The sequence below is a fragment of the Rissa tridactyla genome, chromosome 2 (genome assembly GCF_028500815.1).
Source record: "Rissa tridactyla isolate bRisTri1 chromosome 2, bRisTri1.patW.cur.20221130, whole genome shotgun sequence".
Lineage (NCBI taxonomy): Eukaryota > Metazoa > Chordata > Aves > Charadriiformes > Laridae > Rissa > Rissa tridactyla.
Genome location: NC_071467.1, coordinates 82,612,856 through 82,631,100, shown reverse-complemented (window position 1 = coordinate 82,631,100; position 18,245 = coordinate 82,612,856).

Sequence of the window (18,245 nt, the reverse complement as noted above, 5' to 3'; positions counted from 1 at the left end):
AACGTCTGCATGTGTGTTAATTCTCACACATATACCCACCTCCTACAGAGCAGGGGCATCGCCATTTGAAAACTTTTTTCGTCCTGCATCAGGTAATATGGGAGCTGAAAATAATCTGGTGTAAAAATTTACTGTCTTGTAATTTCTTTGGCCTCCCTCTTTGCCTGTCTTGAAGAGGATGTGACGTTTGTAGTGTTCCCACCATCATAAACCTCCCCTGATTACTGTAACCTTTAAGCAGCAGCGGCCTCACATATCAACCTTGGTGAGCTTTGTCAGCACCACATTTGCTCCCACAGGTGCATGTTCAATTTGCCTGTCTCTTTCTGCTGCTGCTCTGGGGAGTGTTTCATTTCCTCAGCCTCTGTCACAAGGCTCAGTGACCCAGCAGGCCTGAGAGTACACCTTTCCAGTAAAAATGGAGGCAAATAAGTCATTCAGCATCTCAACATTTTCCATTTCCTTGTCATTAGGTCCCTTGCCTCATGAGCAGAGGATGCAGTTTTTTAGTTTTTTGGTTTTTTGGTTTTTTTTCCAATGCACTGGGCAATAAAATAGGTACCCAAGACTGGCACTCAGTGACTCTTGAGGAATCTTATTAACCCTTACTGGGCTGTTAAGCAACGAATGGTCCCATGTTAACTCATGGACTTTTAGCAAAGTAAAGTGTGATCTGGAACAACTAATGACGAAGACAGAACTGTGTTATTTCTATTATTCACTCATCCATTCCAGACCAGGAAAAGAAAACTAGACTTCTTGGCATGTGAAAGGAAAGCGTACTTGCTTGTCACACTTCAAGGCTTCAGCTGCTTCTACAAAGAACAGCAAGGGTATTCTTCTTCCCATCATCTAAATTTAAAATTGTCATGTTGACTTATTCAAAGGGGTAGGGAAAGATCAGAGAAGGGACTCCTCATCTTCTTATGAAGCACAAGGTGTTTGGCCCAGATGGGGGAAGAACAACCAGATGACATTCAGGTGTTCTGACGTCTGAAATAAGTTTGAAGCATAAGACTTAGTAATACCTTTCACACTGTCCTGCTCAAGGAGAACCTGATCAGTAGCTTTGAGGTCGGGTAAGAATTTTTCTCTGGCTTAAACCTAAATCAGCCTAAACCATGGAGATTTACTTTCCACTGAAAGATCATGCTGGAGCTTCCCAGTATTTTTATTTGGGTCTGTCTCATTTAACTTATTTCTTCCTCTTGCCAACACTGGTGACATCTCAGTCCTTCCTCTGCTGCGTCTGTGGTCAAAAGTACTTAGATTTCTGAAATGCTCCAAAACAACATGATTTGGCTTCATGCTAACCTGCTTGTCAGCATTGCTTCAGGTTGACAAAACACATCTCTAACATCGTAGGGTGAACTGTGGTTTTTGTCATCAGCAGGGGGCCACATTCACAGCTATTATATACTGCTGAACTCTCCCTGGGAGTGAGTTTCTGCACAAGAGGGAATAGACTGAATAATGTCAAAAAGCAACTGGAAGATATGTGTGCTGAGCAAGTGGCAAATGGAAGATGCCAAGCTAGCTAGGAGGATGGGTGCATGTCAGTGAGAGCACTATCATTTTGAAGTAGCAGAGAAACAAGAAATTGGGCTTAGGACTCAGCCATGTGTATCCAAAAAATAACAGTAAGGCCAGCAGGAAGTAAATATTACTTTATTTTGCTGGCAGGAAAGCAAATTCTGGAAAGTACTCCATTCCCCATCAAAAAGCAATTCGACACACAGTTCAATAGAGCTGCTTCTTACTAAATAATGTCAAAAGAATATAGCTCTTAAAAGGAGTTCATCAGGCAAGAGACACTTTTTCAAGACAATGTTAACTTCTGAGTGTTTTCTGAATCACATACAAAGCCACATCTTCAACCTGAATAGAAAGTGCCTATTCACACTCCATATTAGCCTGCTGGCTCTCGCCCCTCCCTTAGTGCTGAGACATTCCTGGAGTAGGAATGAGATACCTGTCCTGAAGTAAGCTCATACTGAGACATCTGTCGTATCTAATTAGCTAAGCAAATGAAAACCAGCATAAATCCAAAGCGTAAATATTAGGTAACTTAAAAATAAGCCTGAAATACAGGTAGAAATTGAACCTAGGATGTCTTAAGTCAGATCCCAATATGTAAGCAAAAGTCCATCCCTTTCCCCTTTTCCTGTACTGAAATAAAAAGACAACATGTACTAAGGAACATATTATACACGTCTCATATAATACACCCGGCATTAATTCTTCTTTGCAAAGAGTGTATGTTTGCTGTGAAAGGCATCATGGGAAATAAAAACTCAGGGTTTGGAATATGAGTTTGGTATTACAGTCAGGGGAAAGATTAATTTTTTCTTATATCTTCTCATCTGCAAAACAGCACAAATTATTAGTATGCATGATGCCTTTTCAACAGCTTTGTACCCTAAAATACTTATTCTTGAAGAACACTGAAGCCCTATACCGATGCATACTCACTGTTTGTTAACGAAATAAGTTTGACAGGCTTCTTGTCCACGAGCCACAACATAAATAATTAATGTATTTAACATTACAGTGTGAAGCACTACAGAGCAAGCATAAGGTCTGGGAAGAATCATCAAGATTCTTAAAATCTCTCCGCCCACACAGGACTTAAAACATAGAACCATAAAATGGTTTAGGTTGGAAGGGACCTCTAATGTTCATAGAATTATAGAATCATTTAGTTTGGAAAAGACCCTTAAAATCATTGAGTCCAACCATTAAACTGACAGTACTAAGTCCACCACTAAACCATGTCCCCAAGTGCCCATCCAATCTAAAGCTCCCCTGGCGGGGCTGTTACCTCTCATCCTATCACTTGTTCTTGGGAAAAGAGACTGACACCCACCTCGCTACAACCTCCTTTCAGGTCTTTGTAGAGATTGATAAGGTCTCCCCTCAGCCTCCTTTTGTCCAGGCCAAACAAACACAGTTCCTTCTGCCGCTCCTCATAAGACTTGTTCTCTAGACCCTTCACCAGCTTCATTGCCCTTCTCTGGACATGATTCAGAATCTCAATGTCTTTCTTGTAGTGAGGGGCCCAAAAATGAACACAATATGCGAGGTGGGGCCTCACCAGTGACGAATACAGGAGAATGATCACTTCCTTAGTCCTGCTGACCATGCTATTAAGCCACACTATTATACAAGCCAACATGATATTCACCTTCTTGACCACCTGGTCACACTGCTGGTTGTTGAGAAACATCCCCAGGTCCTTTTCCACCAGGCAGGTTTCCAAACCTGTAGCGCTGCATGGGGTTGTTGTGACCCAGTGCAGGACCCAGCACTTGGCTTTGTTGAACCTCATACCATTGGCCTTGGCCCATTGATCCAGCCTGTCCAGATCCCTCTCTAAAGCCTTCCTATCCTCAAGCAGATCAACACTCCCACCCAACTTGGTGTCATCTACAAACTTACTCAGGGTGCGCTTGATCCTCTCATCGCTTACTTAGGGTGCACTTGATCCTCTTATCCAGAACATTGATAAAGATAATAAAACTGGCCTAATCCTGAGCCCTGGACTTGTGATCAGACACCACCTGGATTTAACTCCATTCACTACAACTCTTTGGGCTCAACTATCCAGACAGTTTTTTACCCAGTGAAGAGAATACCTGTCCAAGCCATGACCAGCCAGTTTCTCCAGAAGAATGCTGTGGGAAATGGCGTCAAAGGCTTTACTAAAGTCCAGGTAAACCTGGACAGCCTTTCCCTCATCCACTAAGCAGGTGTACTCATTTCAGCTGGGACAGAGTTAATTTTTTTCCTAGTAGCTGCTGTGTTTTAGATTTAGTATGAGAATAGTGTTGATAACACCTACTGTTTTAGTTGTTGCTAAGTAATGCTTAAATTAAGTCAAGGGCTTTTTCAGCTCACCGTAGAAGCTGATAGGCAGCATAGCCAGGACAAGCTGGCTAAAGGAATATTTCATATCATAGATGTCATGCTCAGTATATAAATGAGGATTGGCTAGGGGGCAGCAATCTGCTGTGATTGCTGTTCGGGATGGGCTGCGCAATTGATCAACAGGTAGTAAGCAATTGTATTGCATCACTGCTTTTGAATATTCTTTTACCATTATTATTTTTTTTCTTCCATTAATATTCTATTAAACTGCCTTTATCTTAACTCACACATGTTTTATTGTTTTTTTTTTTCCCTTTTCTCCCTCTTTTCTTTATCCTACTGAGAGGATGGGACAGGACAGGGGGAGTGAGTGAATGGCTGTGTGGTCCTAGCTGCTGTCTGCTGTCTGAGGTTAAACCATGACAGCGGGTCATCTTTTTATAGAAGGAGATCAGGTTAGTCAAGCAGGACCTACTTTTCATAAACCCATGCTGACTGGGCCTGATCACCTAGTTGTCCTGTATGTGCCACGTGGTGGCACTCAAGATGATCTGCTCCATAACGTTCCCCAGCACCAAGGTCAGATTAACAAGCCTGTAGTTCCCCATCCAGTTCCAACCCCCCCCACCATGGGCAGGGACATCTTTCACTAGATCAGGTTGCTTAAAGCCTCATCCAACTTGACCTTGAACACTTCCAAAGATGGGGCATCCACAGCTTCTCTGGGCAATCTCTTCCAGTGTCTCACCACCCTCAGAGTGAAAAATTTCTTCCTTATATTCAATATAAATCTACCCTCTTTCAGTTTAAAACCATCACCCTTTGCCCTATAACTACAGGTCTTGGTAAAAAGTCCCTCTCTATCTTTCTTATAAGCCCCCTTTAGAGTATTGAAAGGCCACAATGAGGTGTCCCTGGACCTTGATCTTCTCCAGACTGAACAACACCAGGTTTCTCAGCCTGTCTTCATAGAACCTTGCTCCAGCTGCCTGATAATTTTTGTGGCCTTCCTCTGGACCTGCTCTAACAGGTCCATGTCTTTCTTGTGCTGGGTGCCCCAGAGCTGGACACAGCACTCCAGATGGGGTCTCACAAGACTGGAGGAGAGGGGCAGCATCACATCCCTCAACCTGCAGACTACACTTCTTTTTATGCAGCCCAGGATACGGTTGACTTTTTGAGCTGCAAGTGAACATTGCCAGCTGATGTCAAAGTTGTCATCTATCAATAACCTCAAGTCCTTCTCTGTAGAGCTGCTCTCAATCCATTGATCATCCAGATTATATTGATATTGCGGATTTCCCTGACCGAGGTTCAGGACCTTGAAATTGGCCTTTTGAACATCATGAGATTCACACGGGCCCAATTTTAAGCCTGTCAAGGTCCCCCTGGATGGCATCCCTTCCCTCTAGTGTATCAACTGTACCACCCAGTTTTGTGTCATCCACAAATCATAAATAATGTTAATTTGCTGGCACCTTCCTTCTACACTCTTCTTTTCTAATAAGTCTCAATACAAGAGGAATTATTGTAACCAGCAGACAAAGAATCTCCATGGCACTCACAATATAATACCTTCTAGTCCTTGATCACTTGACAACTAATTGTCTTTGCTTCTAGGAGGAAGAATTATATGAAAGAATTATGTTTGAGCTAAAGTTGAGTAAAATATCACTGCAAGCCAGAATGATTGTCATTTTCTTGCATGTATAACATTTTCTAAAAAAAAAAATTGTATGCACCAGCTTTTTTAGAATTAAAACAGGTGGATAAATCAGTTTCTTTATTATACACCACCTACCATTGAGAAAGAGCCCACAATAGTTTACAGATTTTGTTATTAAGTTTCTTGTGTGAACAAGAAACTCTCTCTTAAATTCTACATGTAAAACAGTAGGTGATAACATTACTCTTTCCTCTCTTCTTCAAGTAACTCGGCTAGTATAGAAGATCTTATTCTGGAGCAGCTTCTTCTGAGTCATGAGACTGTCAGATCCTGTGATCTGAACCTCCAACACGCAAATACAGTAACATTATTATTTTTACACCATCAAATCTGTTATAATGACCATTATATCTAGAATGTGACAACGCAAACAGAATGTATTTTAATTGTATAGACAAAAATATGGTGGCTTTTATTTTTACCATGCTCACTCTGTTTTGTCTCCTGCTTATTTCATAAACTCAAAATATATAAAAAAAATTAAGAGATACATTTTAAAGACAGTTTGGGTCCAAGAGAAGGTATTTTAAAAAAATAATTTTCTGCTTCATGGATCTTGTATTGTTTCATTAATTAAAAAAAGATATAGCAAAGCTATACATATCATTTCCTTAAGCCCCTCTTGCTTCATTTTTTCTCTTTAATGTTAAAAAAGATAAGATGAAATAGCTTTTAATAAACGAGAGGCTAGGAAAAGAAAAGATTATTAATCATTTAGGAATGGTATCATGTAGATTTCAGGATATTTTTTTTATTTGAAGTGCAACCTTTATTATTTAGGGTTGAAAAACAATGTGAATAAATAGATGCAGGTGGCTGTGGCTTTAATATCAAAACATGGTTAATTTGGTTCAAATTTGTATAAAATATTATAACTTACAGGAAAAGATCTGTATGGTGAAAGTATTTAAAGACCGTTTTGTTAAAACTTTCTAAGGAATCCAAATATAGAAATAAACAATTATTGCACTGACAGCTGAGATGATATAGGAAGGAAAAGCAGTTTAAGTCCCTTAAGAATGACAAACTCAGCGGCAGTGGAAACAATGTGAGGAATGAGCTAGATATGTGGCACTACATTAATATGTTAATAATATTGGGTGGTAACAAACACCTTCAGTTATTAGGCAAGAATGAGTTCATGATTGCATTTGTTTCGCTATATAATAAATAATAAAAAATAAGCTCTCATGTCAATGAGATCTTTCTTACTATTACTTTCTTTACATACAGTGTTTAGTAATAATTTGATCCAGAGTGATGCTTCTTAGGCCAGACCACTCAAAACCAGTGAAAAGGTCAGAGTAATTAATTAATTAATTTATTTATTTATTTATTTATTTGTCTGTTTGTTTATTTCAAGCCTGAACATTGTGTTTAATTACAAAAGTACATGAGTTTTCCTACCTATTTATCCAATCAGGCACATGAGGTAAACACAGAGCCTTCTTGCAGACAATCGGTCCTCTTGCAGAACTCGGTACAATGGTCTAGTTCTGGTACTAAAATTGGAAACATGAGAGAGTGTTCCAATGCTGCCTCTATAAGTTTTTGGTGAGCCTCTTAAAGACTAGGTGTTTAGATTAAATAATTACATAAAACTTTCCATTTAATATGAAACAAAGAATGGTGCAATGAAATAGAAAACCACGTTTTTTCTAGAGAAAAACCTAAAAATCCAGAAACTGAAAAGTTCAAACTCAGACAAGTTAAATGGATAGGATGAAAGAAAAGAATGCAACACCAGTTATCTTTTTGAAAAGAAATAAACCAACCATCCTTTCATTATTTGCTAGCCAATTTCCCATCTTTTTCTGCCTGGCTAATTACTTACGAGCAACTGTGATTTTAGTATTGTTGCTCCTTGAACTGAGAAGTTAGCCACTATTTGATACCTTGCTGAAATAGTTTATATTATAAACAGGATGATATTAAGAGTGGGTATAGTCTCTTTGGACTCTTTCTTTGCAAGAAGGAGTTTAGGGGAGTAAGAGAGAGTGAGGTAAAGGAAGCACGGAGCAGTGATTCCCTGCATACTAACAAACACTAAACAGAGGCATCTTCAGCTTTCCTGTTCAGAAATCCCCAGGCTTACTACTGTATAATCCTCTGTACTCAGAAAATCTTCTTCTCTTCATGGTGATGCTCATACCTGTATATCCTGGCTTTCTGATGGATTATATTGCTTCTAACATTATCTCTTAGGCTTTAAGTTAAAATTAACTAGTATCTATTTTATCTAATAACAGCTTAGTATAAAGTCTGTAAACTTCCATTAGAGAAAACAATGTCTTTGTGGCAACTCAATGTAAGCTTCCAGATTATGGAACGAAGTGCACGGGAAAAATCCACTTGTCCTTTTGCGCTATACCTGCTAGGAAGAGGGCTGTGCAAGTGGCTAGAAGATGATAACGTAATAAGACAGCAAAGCATTTATATGTTCAAACCCGCAAACTACCAGAGATAAAGCTTTTATTGCTGCTGATATTTTCAGTGACAGAAAAATGTCTAATTGTCCTTCTTCCTCATAACCTAGAAATACGTGACTGGTAATACTTCCTGTCTTTAACAAGGTACTAATGCACCTCCATATCCGAGATCCACTGGATAATAGCTACTAGAAATTCCAATTTAAGGCATAAAAATAAGCAAGCAGTAAGTATTCATGCTCTGGCAATTAGCTGTGCTTTGCCATAACATTCTGTGCACTTGCTGAAGGCAGATTGGCAGCAGAGGTTCCAGTGGAGCAAGGCGTTACTGCTAGGGGACTGAAGAAATTTGCAGAGGAAAATATTGGCTATACTTTAAAGATCAGAAGTGCCCCACAGCTATTCTGTACTCTTACAGATAAGAGCCTTCCCTCTCCATCTGCTGCTTCATCTCTCAATACCCACCAATTAATGTACACAATATGATCATAACTTGTTTCCCACAGAAGCAGTGTATCTTGTTTTCGTAGTCAATGAAGTTTATGGGACATCTCCAAGACATGGCTAGGAAGAACAGGAATTCAGGTTGTATCCCAAGGCCAGACTGACCTGAGGCTAGAAATCTTTTGTACACAATCGTTTTTCACATTAAATCAATTTCTGAAATCATCTTCTTTGGCAAAAAAAAGGCATTGAGCTTTTAGATGTCAAAAAGTTTGACATCACAACTTACCTCTTTCTTTTTTCTTATGTCTTTCTGTTACATCGTATGGGATTTTCTCACGGAAAAGGTTTGAATTTAATCATATCACAATAAAATGAAGCAGTGAGAGATTTCTTTCCTTTATCATCACCCTATTATTACTTGGACCACTAGAAAACAGGAATGTGCTTAATTACAAAGCAGGCTTCTGGTAAGGGAGGAGAGAACAAGTTATGTATAAACAGACTGATGTTAAAAAAGAAATTTTAATTTGAGAAATTGCCTAATGCAATATGAGGATTAAAAGAGGACAGAGAAAAAATTAAAAGCCAAGTTTACATCTCTTCAATTAGCAAATAAGGGAGAAAGAGTATACAATGTCCACCCTACATAATTAAATGCTGTGTAGGTATTGAATCAGTTCATGGTCGTCTGCAAGCAGCTGAATTGAAAAGAGGGAGTGAGGGGCACAAGGGAAGAGAGAAAAAAACAAAGGCTGCTTGATAAACATGCTGTTTCCTGGTACCTGACTGGAGTGGATCCCTTGTTTGCCACCCTAAATCTCACTCTGAATTTATGCTTGAGTTTACAGAAGTTATATGCATCAATCTAACAATTTTAATGATATGGTTTTGATATTCTTCCCAAATTTGACTGTTGTTGAGACTAAATTGCCGGGGGAGGGAAACCTCAAACCATCACACTCCTACCAGTATGATGCCGATGCCAATACCAACAGATGCCCAGAGTCTGGAGAAGGATCACAGGTCAGCAGAAGAGAACCTGGAGTGCTGCAAAAAGGAATTCCAGCCACTCCAGCCAGTAAGTCAGCTTCATCGGGGGCCCAACTTAATGCCTCTATACAAACGGACATAGCATGGGGTATAAACAAGACAAGTTAGAGACATGCACATACCTCCAGGGCTATGATCTTATTGGCATCACAGAGTCGTGGTGGGATGGCTCCTGTGATTGGAGTGTTGGAATGGAAGGATACAGGCTCTTCAGGAAAGACAAGCAGGGGAGATGAGGAAGAGGTGTCACCTTCTATGTCAATGACCAGCTGGAGTGCAGGCAGCTCCACCCAGGGATGGGTGATGAGCCGTCCAAGAGTTTACGGGTAAGGATTAAAGGGAGGGCAGGGACAGATGGTGTTACAGTGGGGGTCTGCTACAGGCCACCCAACCAGGATGACCAAGCTGTCCTGGTTTGAGGTAAAACAGAACAAATTTTCTGTTCAGTAATTTTACTTTTTAGCTAAGCCTCTTGTAACTAACTAAACTCTGAAATTAACAGCATATTGTCGAGACACTGTTCGTTCTCAAAGTGATAAAACCTGATTATTTTTAATTTATGCAAAGGAATGGTATGCAGAGAGGCTCTTGCTTATACTTATCGCTATAACAACCAAGGTCAGCTAACTTTGTTATTTGCCCCGTTTGGAGAGTCAGAAGCAGAAAAGCGTAGAAGGGTTTCACAACATGTGACCCCAAACTGACCAACAGGGTATTCCCATCCCACCTGCATCATGCTCACTATAAAAGCTGAGGGATCAAAGGTTCAGCGCTCTTTTTCTTCAATGGCTGGCATGTGAGGAGAACTCTGCTGTTCATCTGCCTTTGATCTTGATCCATGCATTCCTGACTCCAGATCCAGAATGCAGCTCCCATCTGTCGCTGAGTCCAGTCTGGAACGTTCCCTGTGCCTGCTGGTAATGTGATCATCATCCTGGGAGCTTGATACAGTTTTGTATATATTGTATATATTTCACTATATATATATGTATTTCTTATTTCATTAATTTATTAATATTTTCATTAAAGTAGTTTAGTGTTTTCCTAAACTCATAGATCTCTTTATATCTTTCTCTCTCCACTCTTTACAAAGAGAGGTGAGGGGAGCATCTGTGGCTTGCTTCAGTGGTCAGTTCAGCCCAAACCATGACAGATTTATTGGAACCCAATGTGGGGCTCGACCAGGGCTTGACTAGGTCTCTGATAGATTACCTGAATAGTTTGAATTCCAGCTTGCCTAGAGATTAAAAAAGACAACTTTCATCATGTTGGTTTTGGACAGACTATTGTATCATTTCTTTATAGGGATTTGTTTAAAGTTAGTTGGTACAGAATTGTTTAACTTGCCTTATGTGTTGTATAACTTATTTGCTCTTGGTGTTTGTATGTGATGGTTCAAAACTGCTGTTCTGCTGTTCTGCTGGTGCATCAGGCCAAACCATGACAACCATGACGCAAGCAGATGAGGCCCTTTATAGACAGACAGGAGCAGCCCCGTGTTCACAAGCTCTGGTCTTCAAGGGGGACTTCAATCACCCCAATATCTGTTGGAAGGACAACACAGCAGGGCATAAGCAATCCAGGAGGATCCTGGAATGCGTTGATGATAATGTCTTCCTCCAAGTGATAGAGCAGACAATGTGGAGAGATGTTATGCTGGACCTTGTTCTCACCAACATTGAGGGGCTGCTGGGGAATGTGAATCTCAAGGGCAGCCTTGGCTGCAGTGACCATGAGATGTTGGAGTTCAAGATCCCTAGGGCAGTAAGGATGGTGCACAGCAAGCTCGCTACCCTGGATGCCAGGAGAGAAGACTGGCCTCTTCAGGGATCTGCTTGGTAGAGTATCATGGGATAAAGCCTAGGAGGGAAGAGGAGCCCAGGGAAGCTGTTTAATATTCAATGATCACCTCCTCCAAGCTCACGAGCAATGCATCCCAAACAAGAGGAAGTTAGGCAAAAACTGCCAGGAGGCCTGCATGGATGAAAAAGAAGTTCCTGGACAAACTCAAACTCAAAAAAGAAGCCTAAAGGGAAGGATGGAAGCAAGGAAAGGTAGCCTGATAGGAATAGAGAAAAATTGTCTGAGCAGCCAGGGATTGAGTTAGGACAGTTAAAGCCCAGACAGAGTTAAATTTGGCCAGGGATGTCAAGGGCAACAAGAAAAGCTTCTACAGGTACATCGGTGATAACAGGAAGACTAGGGAAAATGCAGGCCCCTTCTGGAAGGAAACAGGAGACCTGCTTACCCAGATGGAGAAAACTGAAATACACAATGACTTTTTTGTCTCAGTCTCCACTTCACTTCACTTCACTTCACTCTAGCCACACCATCCAAGTCACAGAAGGCAAGGGAAAGGAGCGGGAGAATGAGGAACCACCCTCTGTAGAAGGCCAGGTTTGAGGCCATCTGAGGAACCTGGAGTTACACAAGTCCATGAGACCTGATGAGATCCATCTGCGGGTCCTGAGGGAACTGGTGGATGAAATTGCTAAGCCACTATCCATTATATTTGAGAAGTTGTGGCAGTCTGGTGAAGTTCCGACTGACTGGAAAAGGGGAAACATAACCCCCATTTTTAAAAATGGGAAAAAAAGAAGACCTGGGGAACTACAGGGGAACTACAGATTGGTCAGCCAGTCTCACCTCTATGCCTGGCATGATCATGGAGCAGATCCTCCTGGGAACTCTACTAAGACACATGGAAAAAATGGAGGTGTTTGGTGACAGCCAACATGGTTTCACTAAAGACGAATGCCTAACAAATTCGGTGGCCTTCTATGATGGGGTTGAAGTGTTGGTGAATGAGGGAAGAGCAACTGATATCATCTATCTGGACTTGTGTAATGCATTTGACGTGTCCTGCATGACATCCATGTCTCTAAATTGGAGAGACGTGGATTTGACAGATGGACCAATCAGTGGATAAGGAATTGACTGGATGGTCACACTCCAAGAATTGCGGTCAATGGCTCGATTTTAGTTGATGAGAAGCTCAACATGAGCTGGAAATATGTGCTTGCAACTCAGAAAATGAACAGCATCCTGTGCTGCATCAAAATAAGTGTGGCCAGCAGGTTGAGGGAGGTGATTCTCCCTTTCTACTCTGCTCTCATGAGACTCCACCCAGAGTACTGTGTCCAGCTCTGGAGGCCCCAACGTAAGAAGGACATGGACCTGTTGGAGTGAGTTGAGAGGAGGGTCACAAAGATGATCAGAGGGCTGGAGCACTTCTCCTATGAAGACAGGCTGAGAGAGTTGGGGTTGTTCAGCCTGGAGAAGGGAAGGCTCTGGGGACACCTTACAGCAGCCTTCCAGTACCTAAAGGGGGCTGATTCAATATGAATTGATTCAATACCTACAGGAAAGATGGGGAAGGATTCTTTATCAGGGAGTGTAGTGATAGGACGAGAGGTAATGGTTTTCAACTGAAAGAGAATAGGTTTAGATTAGATATAAGGAAGAAATTTTTCACTCTGAGGATGGTGAGACACTGGAACAGATTGCTCAAAGAGGTTGTAGGTGCCCCATCCCTACAGGTGTTCAAGGCCAGGCTGGATGGGGCTTTGAGCAACCTGGTCCAGTGGAAGGTGTCCCTGCCCATGGCAGGGGGTTGAAACTAGATGGTATTTAAGGTCCCTTGCAAACCAAACCATTCTATGACTCTATGATTTTAAGTGTCTACTTGAAGAGAAGTTGTCTTGTTCACATAGTATAATAGCATTTTTCAGCTGTTATGCCACCTGTCCAGCTGGCTGCTTTCAAAGCCGTGTTTATAAAGCCTTACGTACATACAGGGCTCTATCATCACGTTAGTTTGAAAACACATGATCAGAGAGCAAGCACACATAAGTGTTTTACGGATACTCTCACACACACTTTGTATTTGTACACACACAGATGACAACCAAACACACGCATAGGCATGCATTATATTTATAACTATGCTTTTCCAAACCCATGCAAAAAATGAGGTCCCATTATTTTGTACATCTGGCACATGCATTGTCCCTCATGAATAAATACACTATCATCCAAAAATCCAAGTGTCACATCATATGCTATCAATGCTTTTTTATTTTAACAAATAAAAATGAATAGCTATTGTTGTTACAAAGGATTTATAATTTAAATACTGGCTATGTTTGCCTAGCCATTAGTAAAGATGACAATGCAAACATTATTGTTTTATTTATTTGTCTTAAATGCAAGAACTATACTTTCCACAGATTTTCATATTTTACAGCTGCATAAATGAAGAACTTCAGATGTTTTATCCTTTTTTATTATGAAATGTAATTTTCAGCACAACTGCTTGGCATTCTAGCAATGAAGAATGCTAGTCCTATCAAAAAGAAAGAGAGAAAGGAATGAATTAGAGACATTGAAAATTATATGTGCTGTGCCCTCTAAAATCATTTTTAGGCAATTTATAAGTCACTGTGTTGGCCATTCTAAGAAGTGCATAATGGCATAATGTGGAGAGATCACTTTGTACATATTTATTTGTAAACATCAGACAAATGACAACTAATGGAAAAAATTAGTGCATTGCCCCACAAAACAAAAAAACACCCCCCAAAAACCACAACAGTAACTTATTAACAAGGAATTTCAAAAGTTTGCTACGTAGTGGTACATCACTGATGGGCTTTCTCGCAGAGTTTAATTCCTTTCTATCAACTTTTATGCTGCCTGTAATTGAAAAGAATAGCTGGCACATTTTATTTAATCATATTGTATGACGTCAGTCTTCTGCAAAAGTTATACAGAAAAAAAAGCTCAGTGGACAAGACATGCACAGGCTCACCATTTGTACACAATACTTTCCAGCACCCTCTCGTCCTCACTCCTAATAAAGCATAAGCCTTAACCTTCTCCTTGACAGATTTTAAATTTAAATCTTCTAGCTTCACATCAAGGCTATCAGTCAGCCTTAAAATTCTACCGCTCATCATAAACTATATGAATGGCTATGTTCTCATTTCTTATGTCAACTGAAACCTTCCCTTGAATCTTAAGCCTTGAACCAAATCTGAGATCAACATTTATTTTGCTTCTTATGTCCACTGTCCCTGAGCCATTTCTCTAGTTGATGGGTTTCTTGACATGAATTTGATGGTATTATCTATAATATAGCAGCCAAAAGCATTCCTTCTAAAAATGTCTCCTGTTCTGATCATCAGCATTAAACAAGATTCTTCAAAATAAATCCCTGCTGTCCACGCTAAAATCACAACTTGCATACCCTTACATTCCTAAGAAAATATAATGTTATTATTTAAAATGTCCAAGTATGAATGCACATTTGACATACAGTTATTCATTTCAGCCCCAGCTGAAATGTGATCCTGCTTCTCTTCTGTACTTATGGCATAGACTATTCCTGGGAAGCTCCATATACCCTTAAAAACTTCTCTTTATTGACTGGATTCTATGATTAGTGAATTCTTTCTAATGTATTAATGAAGCTTCTGCTAGTACTTCACATATGTGAAATTCCATGGAGGTCAGTAGTCATTGTAGCAATTTGCCATTAATTTAAGAGGACTGGGCCTATCTTATATAATAAAAACTAATGAATAATAAACTATAACAAAACTAACAGAAGTTTCACGAGGACAGATAGGAAGAAAGATGCCTATTCCCACTGGTCTCACCATGCCAAATTCCAATCTAAATCCAATATCCAAAAATTTGCACAAAAATATAAGACAAGTGAGAAAAGACTGCTCCTTGGACCTATTCTTGTAGTTGCACAGTTCGATTCAGTGACCTCGTTCAGCAGAAAGGTGTTGAGAATTACTACTGGGGGGGCTAAGCTAAGATGAGCAACTGAGTTGCCTTTCGCACACTTTAGTCACCCACATTTGATGCTGCTTGCAGTATGGCAGATGGTACTGTCATTTATTCTTCATTTACTGTCTGACAATTTACGCAGGGAATAATACATTTCAGAAAGCTTTCAGTTTACTAATCACAGTGGAAGCAGCTCTTAAACTTCCTGTGATACGTCCATGTTGATTCAAGCATTCCAAAAACAGAGAGACTCATCTTTTCAGCAGCAGAGCCAGAGAACACACACATTGAAAAAGATTCAGCTATCCTCAGAAAAAGAGAAACTTATTGTAAGACATGAATATCAACTAAAAAAAAAAGAAAAAAGAGAAAAAAAAAGGCAAGACTGCATGTATCTGGTCCTTTATGTGTAACCAGCCTAGAGTATATTCAGCCTATTGCCTCAGCTGTGCAAGAGACTTGCAACCACAGCAGGCTCAAAAACAAAGGAAGAAAATAGCGAATCTAAATCTAAAATATATCATTCAAAAAAGTCCTCCTAGTTATGCTTACAACAAAAGTCACCACTGCAAAGTTATGTCTTTCCTCTTTTTTTCAACTTGAGTTTAAAATTCCTAATGAAATACATCTGCTTGCTGCTTTGCTAGAGGATTCAGATTTGTTCTCTGGGGATTTTGGATTTCTAATTTCCTTCTATGTAAAATGGCGTAAAATAATAAAAGGGAAAGAAACATTACTGGAATAAAAAGACAATATGCTGCACAGAACGAATATATTACTGTTCACTTTTTTATGTTCCAAAAGTGAGTTTTATTTCTGTTATATCTCATCTCAGCTGTGTATTAGCGTGTGACTTTTCTATTTTATGCCTTTGACTCTTTGTTGTAAAAAGAGTGCTTGCAACAGCCAACCAACCTGCATGACAAGAAAAAACAAAATTCCAATGAACCCGTACAGAAGTATAAATCACAAACTCAGTCAAACAAATGATTTTTTCACATTATCATTCAGAGTCAAATGCAACAGTACTATACTGGGAATATAAAATAAAAAAAAAATTGTAGCAAAAGCAAGAAAGAAGAACCATTCATTATCATCCTCCACCTGGCAGAACTATGTCACATGCCAAGATCAACAAGCAGAATTATCATATGGACTAAAATAAGAGAGATTATTATCAACTATTGCGAAAGTTTGGTAAATCTGTATTCCTTCAACGTGAGCGAGACAATTATTTTTGTATGCAATTGATTAGGGCTTCAGAGATATGAATATGAATTATTCCTCTATGTAGTTTCATAGGGCATGAGAATTACTTATTTCAGTCCACTGTGACACCTGCTCAATTTTTTTCCCTAGAATAAAAGCCAGAGCTTTATAGATTTTCTTATCCTACACATTCTAAAAGAAATATTCAAGTCTAATCACCTTTGCATTTTGTAAAGATACCATACAATGTAAAACTACAGACCTAACTCCATCTCTGTCACTTCTCATAAGAAAGGAAGATTGTTATGTGATTTTGATGATGAATCCCATTAATTAAAATATGATGTGACAAAAATATAAAACACAAACCAAAAATTCCAGTTCTAGCTTATTAAAAAAAAAAAAAAAGCTGTATTTGAATACCTGCTTCTCTTAACTGAACATGGGAAAGCACACTAGTCATACACAAAGGGTCTTTTTTCATTTTCTCAGTTTAGCTTTTCAAAATTTAGAGTGCATTTAACTTGAGGAAAAAAAAGAATTCTACATTTCCATTCCATTTGGAGTTGAATATTTTCTTACAGGCTGTTCTCACTCAGAACTAAAACCTGGTGATACTTATTTTGCAAGAATTTTAGAACTCATCCACAGTAAAAACATAAGCTTAGGGATCCAGGAACCCACTAGCCATGTTTAATTGACGTTAGCTATGTCTAACTAACATTTGGCCAGAGACAAGAATATTTTTTTTTTTACTTTTCATGTACTTAGGCTTTTCAGATTTTACAGACAACTCTCCAAACCATTGTTTCCAAAATATATATTTAATTTTTTTTAAGTGCTACTAAGTGTTTCTGGGAAAACAATTTAATGTACATAATTAACCAGTCAGCTGGAGGGAAAATACAATGTCTTTCTGGACATCTTGAAAAGATGGAGTGAATTGCACCTCACTTCACTTAAATGTTTAAAATTTAGCCTAAGTCATATTGTCCCAGTGTTTTCTTTACAGACATCTGAGGGAAAATCTTCCTCCAGAAGTTTTCATCTTATGTATCATAGATGCTTTGAATAAGATGAATCATGCACAGGAACAGATCCATTTCTCTCCAGTGAAAACAAAGGGAGCCAAAGACAACTCATTTAGACTAAAGGCAACTGAATTTAGAAACCTAAATTTGGTGACCATGTCTCATTTCTCCCCTTTATCAATTTTTCTAACTATGGAAATGGGATTGATAAAAATTTCCAGCTTACATTTCAAGACCATGCTCCTACTTTTTGCACTTATTTTCATTAAAAATTGAAAGTTTTAAGGCTAATCACAGGAGAAAATTTCTTCTGTTCCTAGTGCTTAAAGAAAACAGAAAATTATGCATGCCATCATCACCACACCCAGCTTCAAATTAGCCCACTTGTTATACCTGAGACAATTTAACTTTCATATGTCAAATCTACTCCATTCCCTCCCTTTCCCATGTAAGACTTTGCCTCTACTCCTGTGTCTTTATGCATTTGTCCTCCCTCTCCCCAAACCTGCAGTATGGAGTAGGCAGCACTGCAGTTCCCTCTCTCTGTTTTTGAGACACTTGTGGAAGGGAAGAAATCAAGGAAAAGACAAGCTTATCTATCAGTTTCAAATGAGACAACTTGGTTAAAAAAAGAGGGCTGCTGAGAGGACTTATCTCTTTCTTCTCTCTTTCTGTTTTATGTAAAGA